Raw genomic sequence first — 18,543 nt, forward strand, 5'->3', positions numbered from 1 at the left:
ATCACAATGGGGGGGTCTGACGGAGGGCTCCACATCAATTTAATTGAAGTGCTAAAAATGGGGATGTAATGGTTTAGAGGTTTTTACCTGGTTTATCACGGGGGGTGCCGTCTATCTTGAAGAGGCACTGTAGTTATCAGCTTGCAATAGGGATATGTAGAAATTCACCGGGAAGTTTCTGCGGGAATTTAAATTGTTAACATCTCATAGAGGGCCTGATTACTTCTAAACATTTTTAGAGTCTCTCAGTAGTTAATGGTCTGGAGAGAACATCAGATGAATTTTGCGGTTTTAGCATACCTGATGGACAGGGCAAAGTGTCTGCCCCCAGGGATATGCTCGGATAAGGCAAGGCTGATAGGGTCCTAGGGCAGGTTCAAGGCACGGAGACCCTGTTGAAAAACAGTGCATGCTCATTAATGTGCACAGTGCTGGTTGATAAGAGCATGGAGCGCTTGATTTAGACAATCACGCAAATAAAAAAACGGGCACAATTACCAGTGATGGCAGGGGATGCTCTCCTCGGTGGATTCTCAGTGAAGGGGGAGCGCGCCGCCGACCGGTACAGGGTTAAATAGGCACCTATACAGAGGATATATACACATGAGGCGGCTGGTTTAAGGATTGAAATCTACAGCATGTATTCGCTAGCGCCTCGGGTGGAACTGCGTGAGCTGGGGGGAGCGGGCTTGAAATCTTACCCAAATGGTGTCAGAGAGGGTAATGCGACCCCTCTGCTGTTAGGCAATTAAAGTCCGTCCTGTCATTCTCCTGGCTACGGGGATCAGCAGCGGCACTGGCAAAATAAAATAAAAGATAAGGGTCACCGAGTGACTTCCGAGTGAAATCCTTTGTAATAGGGTCTGCAGTTCTCACGGACGGGCTCAAGAGGGCATAGCAGACTAAGGGATGTCAACTTACTTGAGGTCGAATCGAGTCGAGTGTTCCGGTCGGCGGTCTCCACAGGTGATGGAAAGGCTGGTCAAGGAGCAGGGTCACGCTACGATGGACGCCTCTATATAGTGGGCTAAGAGCTGTAATAGCGGTCAGCTGAGATGGCGCGCAACCCCGGAGGGGGCAGTGAAATAAATGACGGTTTGAAATGGCCCCGGGTTGAGAGGGAACTGTGGTGGCCATCTTGGAATAGCGAGAGGAGCCTAGTTCCGTGATCGGAAGCCCTCATATAGCATGATGGGGGGCGCAGAAATGTGCTGGGGTGCTGAAAATAATCGGGGGGGATAAAAATTGCTAGAGAAAAGGGATATTCGAGAAGTATAATGTAAGAACAAAGAGAGAATTGGAGCCAAAAAGTGCTTCCAAGTAGATCAAGTGCAATGTCATTGGAGAGAAATTATGAATAGTATCTGTCAGTGGGCGGAGTGCCCTCAGCGAGTGCTATTCAGTACCATATTCCTGCATCATATTAATAGACCATAATGGGGGACTGGCCGAGGGCAACGCAGATTTCAAAAAAGCCCTAGTCTGCAATATACTACACAGAAGGGAACGAAGTTATAGTTTACAGTAATGCATTAGCCCACGGGCATTCCTCGTTGAGACCCTTTTCCATGCTATTAAGAAAAAAGATCCAAAAGACCTCTCGTTTTTTTCTCCACAGTGTGGGGTCTGTGCCCGCCGGTGCTTGCATCTTTTCCAATATGGACCACCTAAGGTCTGTTTCAGAATGTTCGAGGGACATCCAGTGTTCGACAAGGGGAGCTCCCCTTTTGCCGATACGTATATTGGATTTATGCTCCCCGATGCGGAATCTTATCTCCCTGCCCGTTTCGCCAACGTATGGAATTTCACACGGGCATAAGATAATGTAAACACAATTGGTCGTCCGACAGTTAGTCATTATGGAAAGATTTATGCTGCGGGTGGGCGTGGGGATCACATTTCCTCCTATGGCATTCGGACATGCTTGGCATCTGCCACATTTGTGGTTGCCAGTGATAGGGTCAGGACCAACAATGGACCTTTGGATCCATGGTTTCGAATCACGCATTTTGCCTCTTACTAGATGGTTTCTGAGATTTTTGTTGCGCTTAAATGCAAAAATGGGTATGGGTAGAGCATTTTGGTCCTGATTTAAATTCAAAAGGAACCAGCTGGAGTTAATGGCCTGTCTGAGTTGGTTGTTGGCCGTAGAGTGTCGCGTGATACAAACAATCGATTCCTTAGGGGTGGGGTTCCTGTGTTCGAACATGGAATCACGGTTGTAGTATCTGGCCCGTTTAAAGCTCTCCTTGACCAGCCGGTAAGGGTAGCCGCGTTGTAATAACTTATCCTTAAGCATGTCCCCTTCAGTTAAGAAATCCCTAATGTCTGTGCAATTCCTCCTAATTCGGAGAAATTGACTGAACGGGATATTGTCGCGTTGACAGCGGGGATGGTAACTGCCATATTGAAGGATGGTGTTACGGGCAGTGGGTTTGGTGAAAAGGGATACCGTAATGACCTGATTATGATGTTCGACCCATAGGTCCAGGAATTCAATTTTGTCTTGGCTGAAATGGCTGGTGAACCTGAGATTAGGGTCAGCTAGATTGAGCCAAGCGATAAATTCAATCAGGGTGCTGTCATCCCCCTCCCAGATGAAAAACACGTCGTCAATGAAACGAGACCAGGCGCGCACATTCTCGAAGAATGGGGCCATCTCGTTGTATATATGGGTTCGTTCGAATTCTCCCATGTACAGGCAGGCAATGCTGGGTGCACACGCAGCTCCCATGCTGACTCCACCTGTTTGGTGGTAAAAATTGTTATTGAACTCAAAGTAGTTTTCCATTAAGACTGTTTTTAGGCATTCCATGATGAAGCTGGCATTCTCAATTTGGGGGTTAGATGTTAAGATCTTCTGTACAACGGACAGAGCTCCTATCTGGGGGATGTTGGAGTAAAGAGACTCCACATCCAGGGTGACCAGGAGTTGCCGGTTGTAATGGTAAGTCATTCCTTCCACCTTGGAAATAAAGTGGCCTGTATCCTTGATGTAGGATTCCAGGGTTCCCACTAGGGGTTGGAGGAATCGGTCAATGTATTTGGATAATGGCTCTAAGGCAGATCCAATCATAGACACGATGGGCCTGAGAGGGGGGTCATGTAGATTCTTATGGGTCTTCGGGACCCCATAAATGATCGGCATTCTGGTAAATGTGGGGGTGAGGAATTCAGCTTCCTTATCACAAATGTGACCATTGTAGACTCCTCTCTCGGTTATCTGTAAGATACGGCGCTTGAGGACAGATTCCGGGTTCCTAGTTATTTTTTTTTTAGTATTCAGTGGCGGACAGGAGAGTGTTCATTTTTTCAATGTATGTGGGGGTGTCGAAAATGACGATACCCCCACCCTTGTCACAGGGTTTTATAGTGAGAGTGTCATTAGTTTTCAGGGACTTGAGAGTTTCTTCCTCAGTGTTCGTGAGGTTACGGGTTCCCTTGGGTATAGATTTAAACATCCTATTGATTTTAAGGATGACTGTTTTTTCAAAGGTCCCGACCTCATGGCCTATGTCCTCCAAGTTGGGAGTAAAATTAGACGGAGGTTTGAGGCCGGACTTGTTTTCATTTTCCTCCGGGGAGGGATGACTCAGGAAAAATTTCTTAAGGCGTATTTTTCTGAAAAATGCATGGAGATCACTCAGAAACTCAAATTTATTGAACCGTGTGGTGGGCACAAAGGATAGACCCCTCGATAACAGCCCCACCGTGTCCGGGGTCATGTCATTGGTGGACAGGTTAAAGACCGGAATTGGTCTTACCTTGTCCAATACTGTTGATGTCGAGTCTGGACATATGGTTGAGGAGGACCCTGATGGTAGTTGCCTCTGTGCGGGTTCCGGTTCCTTGGTTTGTAATTCCCCCGGCGGTTCCCTAAAAAACGATTGGATCGTAGGGGTCTGTCAGTGTTATCCGGTCTACCCGGAGGGGGATAATTACTGTCATAGTGGGTGTCATAGTTTGAATTGTGGTTCTCTTCGCCGCCGGAGTCTGTGGTGTCTGAGAAAGTGGTTATGCGTTGGTTGCCCCAATTTTGGTGGCCACTCTGTTGGTCCACGCTGTTGGAGACACTGTAAAAGTTACTTGCAAGGTAAGGATATGCCTTCTCTTGCGTGAAGAGGCGGATATCCTTGCGGAACTTTTCCGTTTTCCTCTTAAGTAAATACTCGGAGAAAGAGTCTAATTCCGCCTCAATCTCATCGAGTTTCTTTTTAGCAAGGTCTAAGGCATCTTCTGATTTTAATTTTTCTTCAAGTGTCTCGATTTCTTTAGCGAGAATATCTAGGATCTCACGGGCCGTCTCGATTATGAGCATCATCCAGTCCCTGGAGCATCTATTGGAGATGAGGGCCCATTTCTCCAGGAACTGTCTAATCTCTATGAAGAGGCCCGGGATGTTTCTAACTCTAAGGCCTATAGGTATAGTGCCCGCCTTCAGGTAATCGAGAATAAACTTGGCATGTGATTCTGTGCGCTTTGATTTTTTGCGCAGATTAAGAAGTTTGGACCATTCGCCCTGTAATCCTTTAGGAGGAAGAAAGGCGGAATTGTCACTAGATGTAGCGCCAACCATTTTGGCGTAGTCATCATCAGAGAAGCCGAGGGTTTTAATGCTCTCCATGTGATGATCTCAAAGGGGGGATAATCAGCTCCAAGAGGAAGCTCAGGGGAAAGGAAAAGGGAGGAGGAGAAGACTAAGCGTCAGAAGGGGATAACGAGAAAATACAACAATCAACCAGAAGATTCAGCAGTTCAGACAAGTCTAGTCGGGGACCAAGTACAATACTGGAGTCCAGAGGAAAGAATAAAGTGCACTGACCCCCGCAGCACCGGGCTGCGAAGAAACTTCAATTCAGAGGGGGACCCCACATCAATCTAAGGCAGGTAGACGGGGAAAGAAACATCAAATGCGGAACGGGTACCTGCCCTATGGATTTGGACAGAAAGGCCTGGGAGAGGTCCAATGTATTGATATAGAGACACCTAAGCCCAGGCAAATTACACCACAAAGACAGATTTATTCGTTTTATATCAAAATTTATTTTTCATGAGTAAATTTATTTTAAAGACTGCCTTTTATTGCAGATACATAAATATGATTTGTGGGTTAACCTACACCATAATAAATAGACACAATAATAAAAATAAGTATAAATAGTGGTTCAGATTCCGCTCTAACATATCATCAACATTCATACAACATCTAAACACACCTAAACCCTCGCAAAAATGTATATACACCTAACCACTGTTTTTAATGTTTATTCCACAGAAACCCTACTTGTTTGTGGTTCCCCTTCCGTCCTCTCACTGTGCCCTGATGAAGGTGTAGTCCCGGACGGGGCTATACACCGAAACGCGCGTAGGCGCTTGTTCCCATCCAGGAACCCTCAGAACCTACCCGGACCCCGAACCATCGGTCCCTCTGTTATTCACAACCATCATCGCTTGGTGTTGTATGATTTGAGAATGAATGTTGTATGAATGTTGATGATATGTTAGAGCGGAATCTGAACCACTATTTATACTTATTTTTATTATTGTGTCTATTTATTATGGTGTAGGTTAACCCACAAATCATATTTATGTATCTGCAATAAAAGGCAGTCTTTAAAATAAATTTACTCATGGAAAATAAATTTTGATATAAAACGAATAAATCTGTCTTTGTGGTGTAATTTGCCTGGGCTTAGGTGTCTCTATATCAATACATTGGACCTCTCCTAGGCCTTTCTGTCCAAATCCATAGGGCAGGTACCCGTTCCGCATTTGATGTTTCTTTCCCCGTCTACCTGCCTTAGATTGATGTGGGGTCCCCCTCTGAATTGAAGTTTCTTCGCAGCCCGGTGCTGCGGGGGTCAGTGCACTTTATTCTTTCCTCTGGACTCCAGTATTGTACTTGGTTCCCGACTAGACTTGTCTGAACTGCTGAATCTTCTGGTTGATTGTTGTATTTTCTCGTTATCCCCTTCTGACGCTTAGTCTTCTCCTCCTCCCTTTTCCTTTCCCCTGAGCTTCCTCTTGGAGCTGATTATCCCCCCTTTGAGATCATCACATGGAGAGCATTAAAACCTTCGGCTTCTCTGATGATGACTACGCCAAAATGGTTGGCGCTACATCTAGTGACAATTCCGCCTTTCTTCCTCCTAAAGGATTACAGGGCGAATGGTCCAAACTTCTTAATCTGCGCAAAAAATCAAAGCGCACAGAATCACATGCCAAGTTTATTCTCGATTACCTGAAGGCGGGCACTATACCTATAGGCCTTAGAGTTAGAAACATCCCGGGCCTCTTCATAGAGATTAGACAGTTCCTGGAGAAATGGGCCCTCATCTCCAATAGATGCTCCAGGGACTGGATGATGCTCATAATCGAGACGGCCCGTGAGATCCTAGATATTCTCGCTAAAGAAATCGAGACACTTGAAGAAAAATTAAAATCAGAAGATGCCTTAGACCTTGCTAAAAAGAAACTCGATGAGATTGAGACGGAATTAGACTCTTTCTCCGAGTATTTACTTAAGAGGAAAACAGAAAAGTTCCGCAAGGATATCCGCCTCTTCACGCAAGAGAAGGCATATCCTTACCTTGCAAGTAACTTTTACAGTGTCTCCAACAGCGTGGACCAACAGAGTGGCCACCAAAATTGGGGCAACCAACGCATAACCACTTTCTCAGACACCACAGACTCCGGCGGCGAAGAGAACCACAATTCAAACTATGACACCCACTATGACAGTAATTATCCCCCTCCGGGTAGACCGGATAACACTGACAGACCCCTACGATCCAATCGTTTTTTAGGGAACCGCCGGGGGAATTACAAACCAAGGAACCGGAACCCGCACAGAGGCAACTACCATCAGGGTCCTCCTCAACCATATGTCCAGACTCGACATCAACAGTATTGGACAAGGTAAGACCAATTCCGGTCTTTAACCTGTCCACCAATGACATGACCCCGGACACGGTGGGGCTGTTATCGAGGGGTCTATCCTTTGTGCCCACCACACGGTTCAATAAATTTGAGTTTCTGAGTGATCTCCATGCATTTTTCAGAAAAATACGCCTTAAGAAATTTTTCCTGAGTCATCCCTCCCCGGAGGAAAATGAAAACAAGTCCGGCCTCAAACCTCCGTCTAATTTTACTCCCAACTTGGAGGACATAGGCCATGAGGTCGGGACCTTTGAAAAAACAGTCATCCTTAAAATCAATAGGATGTTTAAATCTATACCCAAGGGAACCCGTAACCTCACGAACACTGAGGAAGAAACTCTCAAGTCCCTGAAAACTAATGACACTCTCACTATAAAACCCTGTGACAAGGGTGGGGGTATCGTCATTTTCGACACCCCCACATACATTGAAAAAATGAACACTCTCCTGTCCGCCACTGAATACTACAAAAAAATAACTAGGAACCCGGAACCTGCCCTCAAGCGCCGTATCTTACAGATAACCGAGAGAGGAGTCTACAATGGTCACATTTGTGATAAGGAAGCTGAATTCCTCACCCCCACATTTACCAGAATGCCGATCATTTATGGGGTCCCGAAGACCCATAAGAATCTACATGACCCCCCTCTCAGGCCCATCGTGTCTATGATTGGATCTGCCTTAGAGCCATTATCCAAATACATTGACCGATTCCTCCAACCCCTAGTGGGAACCCTGGAATCCTACATCAAGGATACAGGCCACTTTATTTCCAAGGTGGAAGCAATGACTTACCATTACAACCGGCAACTCCTGGTCACCCTGGATGTGGAGTCTCTTTACTCCAACATCCCCCAGATAGGAGCTCTGTCCGTTGTACAGAAGATCTTAACATCTAACCCCCAAATTGAGAATGCCAGCTTCATCATGGAATGCCTAAAAACAGTCTTAATGGAAAACTACTTTGAGTTCAATAACAATTTTTACCACCAAACAGGTGGAGTCAGCATGGGAGCTGCGTGTGCACCCAGCATTGCCTGCCTGTACATGGGAGAATTCGAACGAACCCATATATACAACGAGATGGCCCCATTCTTCGAGAATGTGCGCGCCTGGTCTTGTTTCATTGACGACGTGTTTTTCATCTGGGAGGGGGATGACAGCACCCTGATTGAATTTATCGCTTGGCTCAATCTAGCTGACCCTAATCTCAGGTTCACCAGCCATTTCAGCCAAGACAAAATTGAATTCCTGGACCTATGGGTCGAACATCATAATCAGGTCATTACGGTATCCCTTTTCACCAAACCCACTGCCCGTAACACCATCCTTCAATATGGCAGTTACCATCCCCGCTGTCAACGCGACAATATCCCGTTCAGTCAATTTCTCCGAATTAGGAGGAATTGCACAGACATTATGGATTTCTTAACTGAAGGGGACATGCTTAAGGATAAGTTATTACAACGGGGCTACCCTTACCGGCTGGTCAAGGAGAGCTTTAAACGGGCCAGATACTACAACCGTGATTCCATGTTCGAACCCAGGAATCCCACCCCATAGGAATCGATTGTTTGTATCACGCGACACTCTACGGCCAACAACCAACTCAGACAGGCCATTAACTCCAGCTGGTTCCTTTTGAATTTAAATCAGGACCAAAATGCTCTACCCAAACCCATTTTTGCATTCAAGCGCAACAAAAATCTCAGAAACCATCTAGTAAGAGGCAAAATGCGTGATTCGAAACCATGGATCCAAAGGTCCATTGTTGGTCCTGACCCTATCACTGGCAACCACAAATGTGGCAGATGCCAAGCATGTCCGAATGCCATAGGAGGAAATGTGATCCCCACGCCCACCCGCAGCATAAATCTTTCCATAATTTCTAACTGTCGGACGACCAATTGTGTTTACATTATCTTATGCCTGTGTGAAATTCCATACGTTGGCGAAACGGGCAGGGAGATAAGATTCCGCATCGGGGAGCATAAATCCAATATACGTATCGGCAAAAGGGGAGCTCCCCTTGTCGAACACTGGATGTCCCTCGAACATTCTGAAACACACCTTAGGTGGTCCATATTGGAAAAGATGCAAGCACCGGCGGGCACAGACCCCACACTGTGGAGAAAAAAACGAGAGGTCTTTTGGATCTTTTTTCTTAATAGCATGGAAAAGGGTCTCAACGAGGAATGCCCGTGGGCTAATGCATTACTGTAAACTATAACTTCGTTCCCTTCTGTGTAGTATATTGCAGACTAGGGCTTTTTTGAAATCTGCGTTGCCCTCGGCCAGTCCCCCATTATGGTCTATTAATATGATGCAGGAATATGGTACTGAATAGCACTCGCTGAGGGCACTCCGCCCACTGACAGATACTATTCATAATTTCTCTCCAATGACATTGCACTTGATCTACTTGGAAGCACTTTTTGGCTCCAATTCTCTCTTTGTTCTTACATTATGCTTCTCGAATATCCCTTTTCTCTAGCAATTTTTATCCCCCCCGATTATTTTCAGCACCCCAGCACATTTCTGCGCCCCCCATCATGCTATATGAGGGCTTCCGATCACGGAACTAGGCTCCTCTCGCTATTCCAAGATGGCCACCACAGTTCCCTCTCAACCCGGGGCCATTTCAAACCGTCATTTATTACACTGCCCCCTCCGGGGTTGCGCGCCATCTCAGCTGACCGCTATTACAGCTCTTAGCCCACTATATAGAGGCGTCCATGGTAGCGTGACCCTGCTCCTTGACCAGCCTTTCCATCACCTGTGGAGACCGCCGACCGGAACACTCGACTCGATTCGACCTCAAGTAAGTTGACATCCCTTAGTCTGCTATGCCCTCTTGAGCCCGTCCGTGAGAACTGCAGACCCTATTACAAAGGATTTCACTCGGAAGTCACTCGGTGACCCTTATCTTTTATTTTATTTTGCCAGTGCCGCTGCTGATCCCCGTAGCCAGGAGAATGCCAGGACGGACTTTAATTGCCTAACAGCAGAGGGGTCGCATTACCCTCTCTGACACCATTTAGGTAAGATTTCAAGCCCGCTCCCCCCAGCTCACGCAGTTCCACCCGAGGCGCTAGCGAATACATGCTGTAGATTTCAATCCTTAAACCAGCCGCCTCATGTGTATATATCCTCTGTATAGGTGCCTATTTAACCCTGTACCGGTCGGCGGCGCGCTCCCCCTTCACTGAGAATCCACCGAGGAGAGCATCCCCTGCCATCACTGGTAATTGTGCCCGTTTTTTTATTTGCGTGATTGTCTAAATCAAGCGCTCCATGCTCTTATCAACCAGCACTGTGCACTTTAATGAGCATGCACTGTTTTTCAACAGGGTCTCCGTGCCTTGAACCTGCCCTAGGACCCTATCAGCCTTGCCTTATCCGAGCATATCCCTGGGGGCAGACACTTTGCCCTGTCCATCAGGTATGCTAAAACCGCAAAATTCATCTGATGTTCTCTCCAGACCATTAACTACTGAGAGACTCTAAAAATGTTTAGAAGTAATCAGGCCCTCTATGAGATGTTAACAATTTAAATTCCCGCAGAAACTTCCCGGTGAATTTCTACATATCCCTATTGCAAGCTGATAACTACAGTGCCTCTTCAAGATAGACGGCACCCCCCGTGATAAACCAGGTAAAAACCTCTAAACCATTACATCCCCATTTTTAGCACTTCAATTAAATTGATGTGGAGCCCTCCGTCAGACCCCCCCATTGTGATTTTCTTGCTTATCAAGAGTCCCAGTAGAGTATAGCCAGTATAAGCCTTTAAATTCTTCCTTCACTGTTCCCCTTCTCTGTAAATAAATACCTCTATGATGCTATGAATGTGTTTTGCAAGCCTAGTCCCGACCGCCCACAAACTGGATGTCCGTAGTCTGATCACAGATGTCAGCCTAGCTAGTTTACACCTAAACCCTCGCAAAAATGTATATACACCTAACCACTGTTTTTAATGTTTATTCCACAGAAACCCTACCTGTTTGTGGTTCCCCTTCCGTCCTCTCACTGTGCCCTGATGAAGGTGTAGTCCCGGACGGGGCTATACACCGAAACGCGCGTAGGCGCTTGTTCCCATCCAGGAACCCTCAGAACCTACCCGGACCCCGAACCATCGGTCCCTCTGTTATTCACAACCATCATCGCTTGGTGTTGTATGATTTGAGAATGAATGTTGTATGAATGTTGATGATATGTTAGAGCGGAATCTGAACCACTATTTATACTTATTTTTATTATTGTGTCTATTTATTATGGTGTAGGTTAACCCACAAATCATATTTATGTATCTGCAATAAAAGGCAGTCTTTAAAATAAATGTACTCCTGAAAAATAAATTTTGATATAAAACGAATAAATCTGTCTTTGTGGTGTAATTTGCCTGGGCTTAGGTGTCTCTATATCAATACATTGGACCTCTCCTAGGCCTTTCTGTCCAAATCCATAGGGCAGGTACCCGTTCCGCATTTGATGACTCACTAGTGTTACACCACAAAAAATAATAAATGTGTATGTACAGATATGGGTGCAGAAAGTAATCTATCAATGTGTGTAGCTATACATTTATAATTACACAGTTCCTACCACTATCAAAATATTGATGTAGTATGCCTGAAAGACAAGAAAAAGTGGTTATAATTGCGCGGATCCCAGAAGCGCTTGACTCTAAATCACCTGTGAGGGAAGAAGGGACAGACAGACACATATACCGATTGAGGTACTGGGATCTTGCGTGAGTTGCAAGAATACTTATTCGTGAAACAGTTCGACACAGTTTGAAACATATATTCACTCACACACAGAAACGAGACACACATGAGAGGCGGTTCAGCCATGAAGGTGGTTGGTGGTAAATACATACTTATCAGAGAGAGGAGTCACTGCCTCATGAGCCGATTCTAGACAGAAGGGTAATATAGGGTCCCAACTGCAGAGGGGGAGATAAAGGTAGAGAATACAAATGTTGTTGTCTATTCCCAAGTTCTTTTTGTCTCCATAAATCTAAGAGCATGAGTCTAAGTGAGGCTCTGAGACCATACCATTCGTTCGGCTACGCCGTACTTACTCAGACCCCCTGCACGGTGTGCTTCCTCCTTCGTCCGCGGCTTCCGTGGATATGGAGGGAGCAGATTTAGGCTGGTTTTTATATGCTCACACGTGATGGGGTAATTGTTTAATTGTTTAATTAACGAGGCAGGTGTGCCGGTACAGATGGAGCCTTAAGTCTGGTAACTGCGGCGGCCATTGTTAAATGGTGTATTTTCGTAAGGGCATGCTGTTAATGCTCCGTTAGACTCAGCGGTGAAGGTTAGGTTTAGGTACCGGAGTTTGATCATGTCCGAGTCTATGGGCAATGTTTATACTTGAAGTGCGCTACCTTCAATCAGCGCGCATGCGCAGTTACGTCTTGCTCGTGGCATATTGAAAGGTCCAGTGAACGCGCATGCACGTAGTGGAGCCGTGCCGAAGACGATCAATGCGCTGTAGTGGGCAAAGCAGGTGTTCCTTGACTAATAACGTGCACACAGTGCAATGGTTGGAGCGTGCTGATATCAAATGTACAGTTGTTAAGGTGGAAGGCAAATGCGGGAAGCCATCAATACAGTGATTGTATATGTTCATATCAAGTAGCCCCTTGGGTCAAAAATGCCTTTGAATCGATAGAGGGTGTAGGGGGATTTTTTTGCTCTTCCTCTCTCTAGGGGCGGAGTTGAGACCAAGGAATATCGTCGTTCAGGCCAGTGTGGTGTGTCCCAAGACGGTACACCCAGCGTTGTTCTTTAGATAGGAGATCTCTATCATTTGGGAAGGCCTCAATGACTGTCCATTTAAGGTCATGGATACTGTGTCCCATGGTAGCAAAGTGTGCAGCCATTCTTGTTGTTGTTTTTTTGCAGCGTACATTGCTGCGGTGTTCTCCCATTCGAACCTTGACCGGTCTACTGGTCATGCCAACATATTCCTTGTTGCAGGGGCAGGTGATCAGGTACACCACATTGCGGCTATTACAATTAGTAAAAGCGCGTTGCTCCCATGTAGTTTGGTTGGAGAAGGTGATGCTTTGGCTCTTGCGTGTGTTTTGGCAGGACACACACGAGCCACATGGATGATGTCCACTGACCGCTGTGAGTCTTTGGGGTACATTGCATCCTGTTTTCTTAGGTCTCGTGTGGACCAACAGATCTTTCAGATTTTTCCCCGTCTATGTGAAAACATAGGTTTAGGAAAATTCATGGCTGAACCGCCTCTCATGTGTGTCTCGTTTCTGTGTGTAAGTGAATATATGTTTCAAACTGTGTCGAACTGTTTCACGAATAAGTATTCTTGCAACTCACGCAAGATCCCAGTACCTCAATCGGTATATGTGTCTGTCTGTCCCTTCTTCCCTCATAGGTGATTTAGAGTCAAGCGCTTCTGGGATCCGCGCAATTATAACCACTTTTTCTTGTCTTTCAGGCATACTACATCAATATTTTGATAGTGGTAGGAACTGTGTAATTATAAATGTATAGCTACACACATTGATAGATTACTTTCTGCACCCATATCTGTACATACACATTTATTATTTTTTGTGGTGTAACACTAGTGAGTGACAGGGGGATCTTCTCCCAGGTCCTGACGAAGAGGCTCCACGCCTCGAAACATGTTGACCCACACAGGAGAGTAAGCCCATTAACTAGCTTGATCTCTCCGCTTCACAATTTTTTTAATAATACCAGCCAGTGTTCATTAAACATTTTTTCTTACCACTAGGCCAGGTATTTTTTAACTTCACTCTCTCTATCACTCTTGACCTCACTGACACTCACTCCATTCACATAGCACCCCCATCTAAAGGTGCTCCAGCGTAGTCGCTTGTCGCAGCACTGCCCCGTCCCGCAGCAGGGGCGGGAAGACCCCGATGATGAAGCATGACACCAAGGGCCCTGTTGGTGTGTGAGGGGTATTTTAACAAACAAGGTGTATTCCATTGACCTCTGGATATACACTCACCCTACGTGAGGTGGACCCTTTTGATTAACAATATACTAGAAAAGAGGAGGACGTGCCCACCTTGGTGCCCACCAGCACCACCTCTTCACTCCCCCCTTTGATTTTTCTTACATAATTTTAAAATAGTAACCTACATAAGAATGTTCATTCAATATAACTACATGGCATTAATAAAGACAAGCTCTGTTTCTAATCAATTATGCTTTATCTAAATAAATGTGAATGCTCATCAAGTACAATACAGCTCAAATCATAGATCATCACACAAGAGAACAATAGTAAAGTAATTCATAATTACACATCTCAAATAACTGTGTCGACAGAGAGAGTGGATAGGCAGACAGACAAAAGAAAAAAATATTTGCAAGATAGGATTTCTGCAAATTCATAATATCATACTAACTTATCATGCAAACTACTAGAGATCTGGAAAGCTACTCTCTGGCCATGAGAGTAAGCTGGGCAACCTCAAGAAGATTCGAGGAGCAAATCCAAAGAGTCAGCATCAGCAGAACAACAGCAAGCCAATAAAGTTAGGAAACAGCAACACAGCTCTCTCCTCACACAAAATAAAGAATAAACACGCCAAAGCCCCCACCCTCTCAGTACTAATAGTTATACCCCGAATCCACTCAAAATACAACCCCCATGTATCATCACACAGAAAATTCTTGAATCCCACAGGTCAGAAAACAGGGGTGTATAATCACTCCACTCTCAATGTGCCTAACATTTCAACAGTTCCATTGTCTTTAGACAGCTCACATCATCAACCTTCAGCAGAGGAAATTCAGATACCGCTCTTCCATGGCGTGTACATTTCTTCATCTCACAAATTTATCAATCTAGCAGTACAAGTGTCCACATACTCCAATCGGCAAGGAAGTTCCATTCATAATGTTCAATATTTCCTCCATAGAACCGTGGCCATCATCAGGTACTCACAACGGACAGATTACCTATTTTTCATTCTACATTATACTAAGCAAATTAAACCTAAGAAGATTCTTGATGCCTTATCTGCAGAGCAGTTAAATGCACTCTAGGAAAAAAAATACACATGTGGTTATCGTTGTTATTTTATAGAACCCCACTATAAATGCTCTATAAATGCTTTGGCTTGCATTTTCTTATGTTATGCACATTATTTTTAAATGGTTAATGAAAAAGAAACTTTGACTTTTGGTTGTTAATTCTGCATTAATCATGTGCATTTGCGGCCTACACTAATTTTCCCCCAGCACGCGCTTACGCAGTTTTTATTTTTAGCCTTATAGTTTTCCACAGTTAATTTCCACACCATTTTGTTAATAATCCACACAATGAGAAGTTCAATCCGATCAGGTTTTATTTTGTGAAAACCCTGCTCAAGCAGACGCCCGTCCGACTGCCATCGTAATTGGGCCCAAAAAAAGAAATATATAGTTCACAGACACATTAATTAGTGCCCTCCATAAAAGGTAATAACTGAGAACAAACTCAAATTAAAAAAACAACCAATAAAAATAACTGTAAAGTAAACTGACCAATAAGAAAAGAAAATTAGTTAAACAAACAATATAAAGGGAACAGAAACTGTCTACATTTACCACTGCAAAAATAATAAAGCTGCAAGAGAATTACAGTCTGCCAAATTGCCAAGAGAAAACCAAGGAAGTAACACTACCTTCACCAGTATTTAAAACACTAGTTTTAACAAAGCTGAAAGTAACTTATTTAAAAAACATTAAAATAAAAATAACTAACCAAACTCTCTATTTTCATTTATCTACCAAACTTTAGGTGCTACGGAAGAAGTAAAAGACCATCTAGAAACGACGAACTAAGCAAGAAAATGCAATGCTCGAACATTTGGAAAAAGGCATTTAAAAATTAAAAACAAATCTAAAACTAAATGCCTTCAAACCCTGTGTACTATCCACAAATCAATGTTTAAAATATAACTAATGCAACTTCCCCCCAACAGAAAATAAAGCTCCTAAACAGATTAGGAGAACTTCAACAAAAACTGGAAAAGAGAACAGCAATTACAATCAGCAACAGACATGGAAGTGTAAAACAGAAAACAATAGTGGCAATATTTTATGTACATTGGCAAAGCAAAAGTACCATAATTACAATTTATCTAACTATATTATTAAGATATTTCCAGACAGAATAATGGAAAGGGCTAGATATAGCACCCCACATAAAGGGATACAATTACTCTCTCACATTTGGTAAACATACAGAATACTACTCTAATGCATGTTATGAGAGAGCTACTGCAAAAACATTTGTTGTTATCAACATGACAGAACACAGCCACCCTCAAATTTTACTGAAATATAAGTAAGGAATGTACTTCAAGACTTAAAGGAGGCAAACACTAGTTCACAAGAGCCCATAACGGAAATTCTAAAAGATATACTCCCTAAACAATACAAACACATCACAGGACAGCTAACAGCTGAACCCACCTTTAACCAGTTAGGGCATGATTATGAGTTTTGCGGTGCAGGAGTTGACCGGCACGCCGGCAGCCCACCTGCACCGACAAATCTGTGTGCGCTCCGTCCACCAATTTGCGAGTTTGCTCTTGTCTGGCATGTTTTTGTTTGGCTGTCCCATCATGGTGCCCCTGAAAAGGGGCCATGCAGTGGGAACGCCATTACAGTTCCTGCACGGCATGGACTGTTAAGTTAATGCAGTGCAGGAACTGGGATGTATGCACACAGGGAATGGTGGTTCCGTGGCGGTTGTTGCGATGCAAGGCAGTCTGACCGCTAAAGTTGTAATTGCCGTGCCACCCATCGCTACCATGCACCACGAGTTTGGTGGTCCTCGGACCGTCAAACTCGTGATTAGGCCCTCAATAACACAAACTAAAAAAGCCACCTGTGACACTCCTGCAGCCCATAGATGATAGAAAAACATTCAAATACCTGAGCACATAACACCACATATAATAATTAACTATTCCTTCTAAATGAAGACTTAGATAATGAAAAACAGATTATTATGTTTGTCACAGCAGATAAGTATTTTATGACTAAGAAAATGTCAAATATGGATAATGGACAGAACATTCAAACTGTGCCCTAAACCATTCACTCAGATATACATCATAGATGGTGAATATCAAAACAGCAATATACACCTCATGTATGCCTTGCTGCCTAGTAAACAAAGTAATACTTGCTACAAAACTAGTAACCCACATTCAAATTTAAAAAAACAACTACTCCCCACATAAAGTAATATCCGACTCTGAACAAGCCATGATACAAAAATAATTAAATTCCGCCCATACACAGCCATTCAAGGCTGCTACTACCACTTTACTCAAAGCATTTGGAGACATCTCTAAGTTCCTTATTAGGAATACGGCAGCCCCAAGACTACTGTCCCCACGGTGACAGTCTAACCATCACAACCTATGTGGTTGGACCGTCCGATTACAAGTTTGGTGGTCGGGCCACCACCAGCCCAACATAAGACCGTCACCACTGCCAGTTGTCTGCAGTGGCAGTGAGGATGCGAGAGCCGATGTGCAGATTTCGACCTGCCTTACAGACAAACTTTTCCCTGCGGTGAGTCTGCCATGAAAAGGTCAGTGGAAAGTAAGGGAAAGGAGCCCCTAACAGGGTCCCAGGGCATTTTAGCCCATGTGGGTTGCAGGGAGGCTCATGTGTCCCCTTCTGCTTGCACTGTTGCGCGTGCATGGTGTGCCATTCACAACATGGTCCATGGTACACAGTGCACCAAGTGCAAATGGTGGTGCCACCACCCCACATGCTACAGGCTCCCAATTGGCCAGATGTACAATCCATTTTACTGGTCGCAATTGGCCCACCAGGCCATCTTTTTGACAGGGAAAATGCATTTTTCTATGTATTACCTATCACCGACTCGCAAAATAGGGTTTGCGAGTCCCAATTAGGAAGGGGCATGCCAAGGGCATCACTTCATAAGAGCGAGTGGCAGGGGGATGTACAATTGAATTGACCTGAATTCAGTTCCAAAACAAGTGCAGTTTACCACCTACTTCAAGTAGGTGGTAAACTAGTTGCAAACGGGAAGAGTAAACTTCTCGTTTGTGAATGGTAGCAAGAACATTTTTTAAGAGCCGAAAAAATGAAACAGAAACATTTCATTTTTCTTTTTGAAACGCATCCAGTTTCCCTTTAAGGAAAACAAGCTAAATTTTTTTTTTAAGTTGTTTTTTTAGAAGCAAACACAGACATGGTGGTCTACTTTCCCCAGCAGGCCACCATCCCTGTGTTATAGCCCATTTTCAAAGGGTCGCAAATTGCGACTTGCGTCATGAATATTAATGAGACAGGTCAATTGGGACCCCATTGGAAATTGCTAATGTGTCTGAGACACATTAGTTAATTTCATTTTGTGACTCTCCAATTGACGGTCACATAGAATCGCAATTAGATACTCGCAAAATGAAATGGTTGTACAGCTGGCCCAATTAGACTAAGCATGCCATCGTCGTGGCACTGCCGATACATCACCGCCAGCCCAGCTGTTAAATCATAAGACGGCAGTTGGGATGCTGCTGGCTTGGTGGCATACTCCTGACCGCCACAATGGCGG

This window comes from Lissotriton helveticus, chromosome 7 (genome assembly GCF_964261635.1).
Source record: "Lissotriton helveticus chromosome 7, aLisHel1.1, whole genome shotgun sequence".
NCBI classification, from domain to species: domain Eukaryota; kingdom Metazoa; phylum Chordata; class Amphibia; order Caudata; family Salamandridae; genus Lissotriton; species Lissotriton helveticus.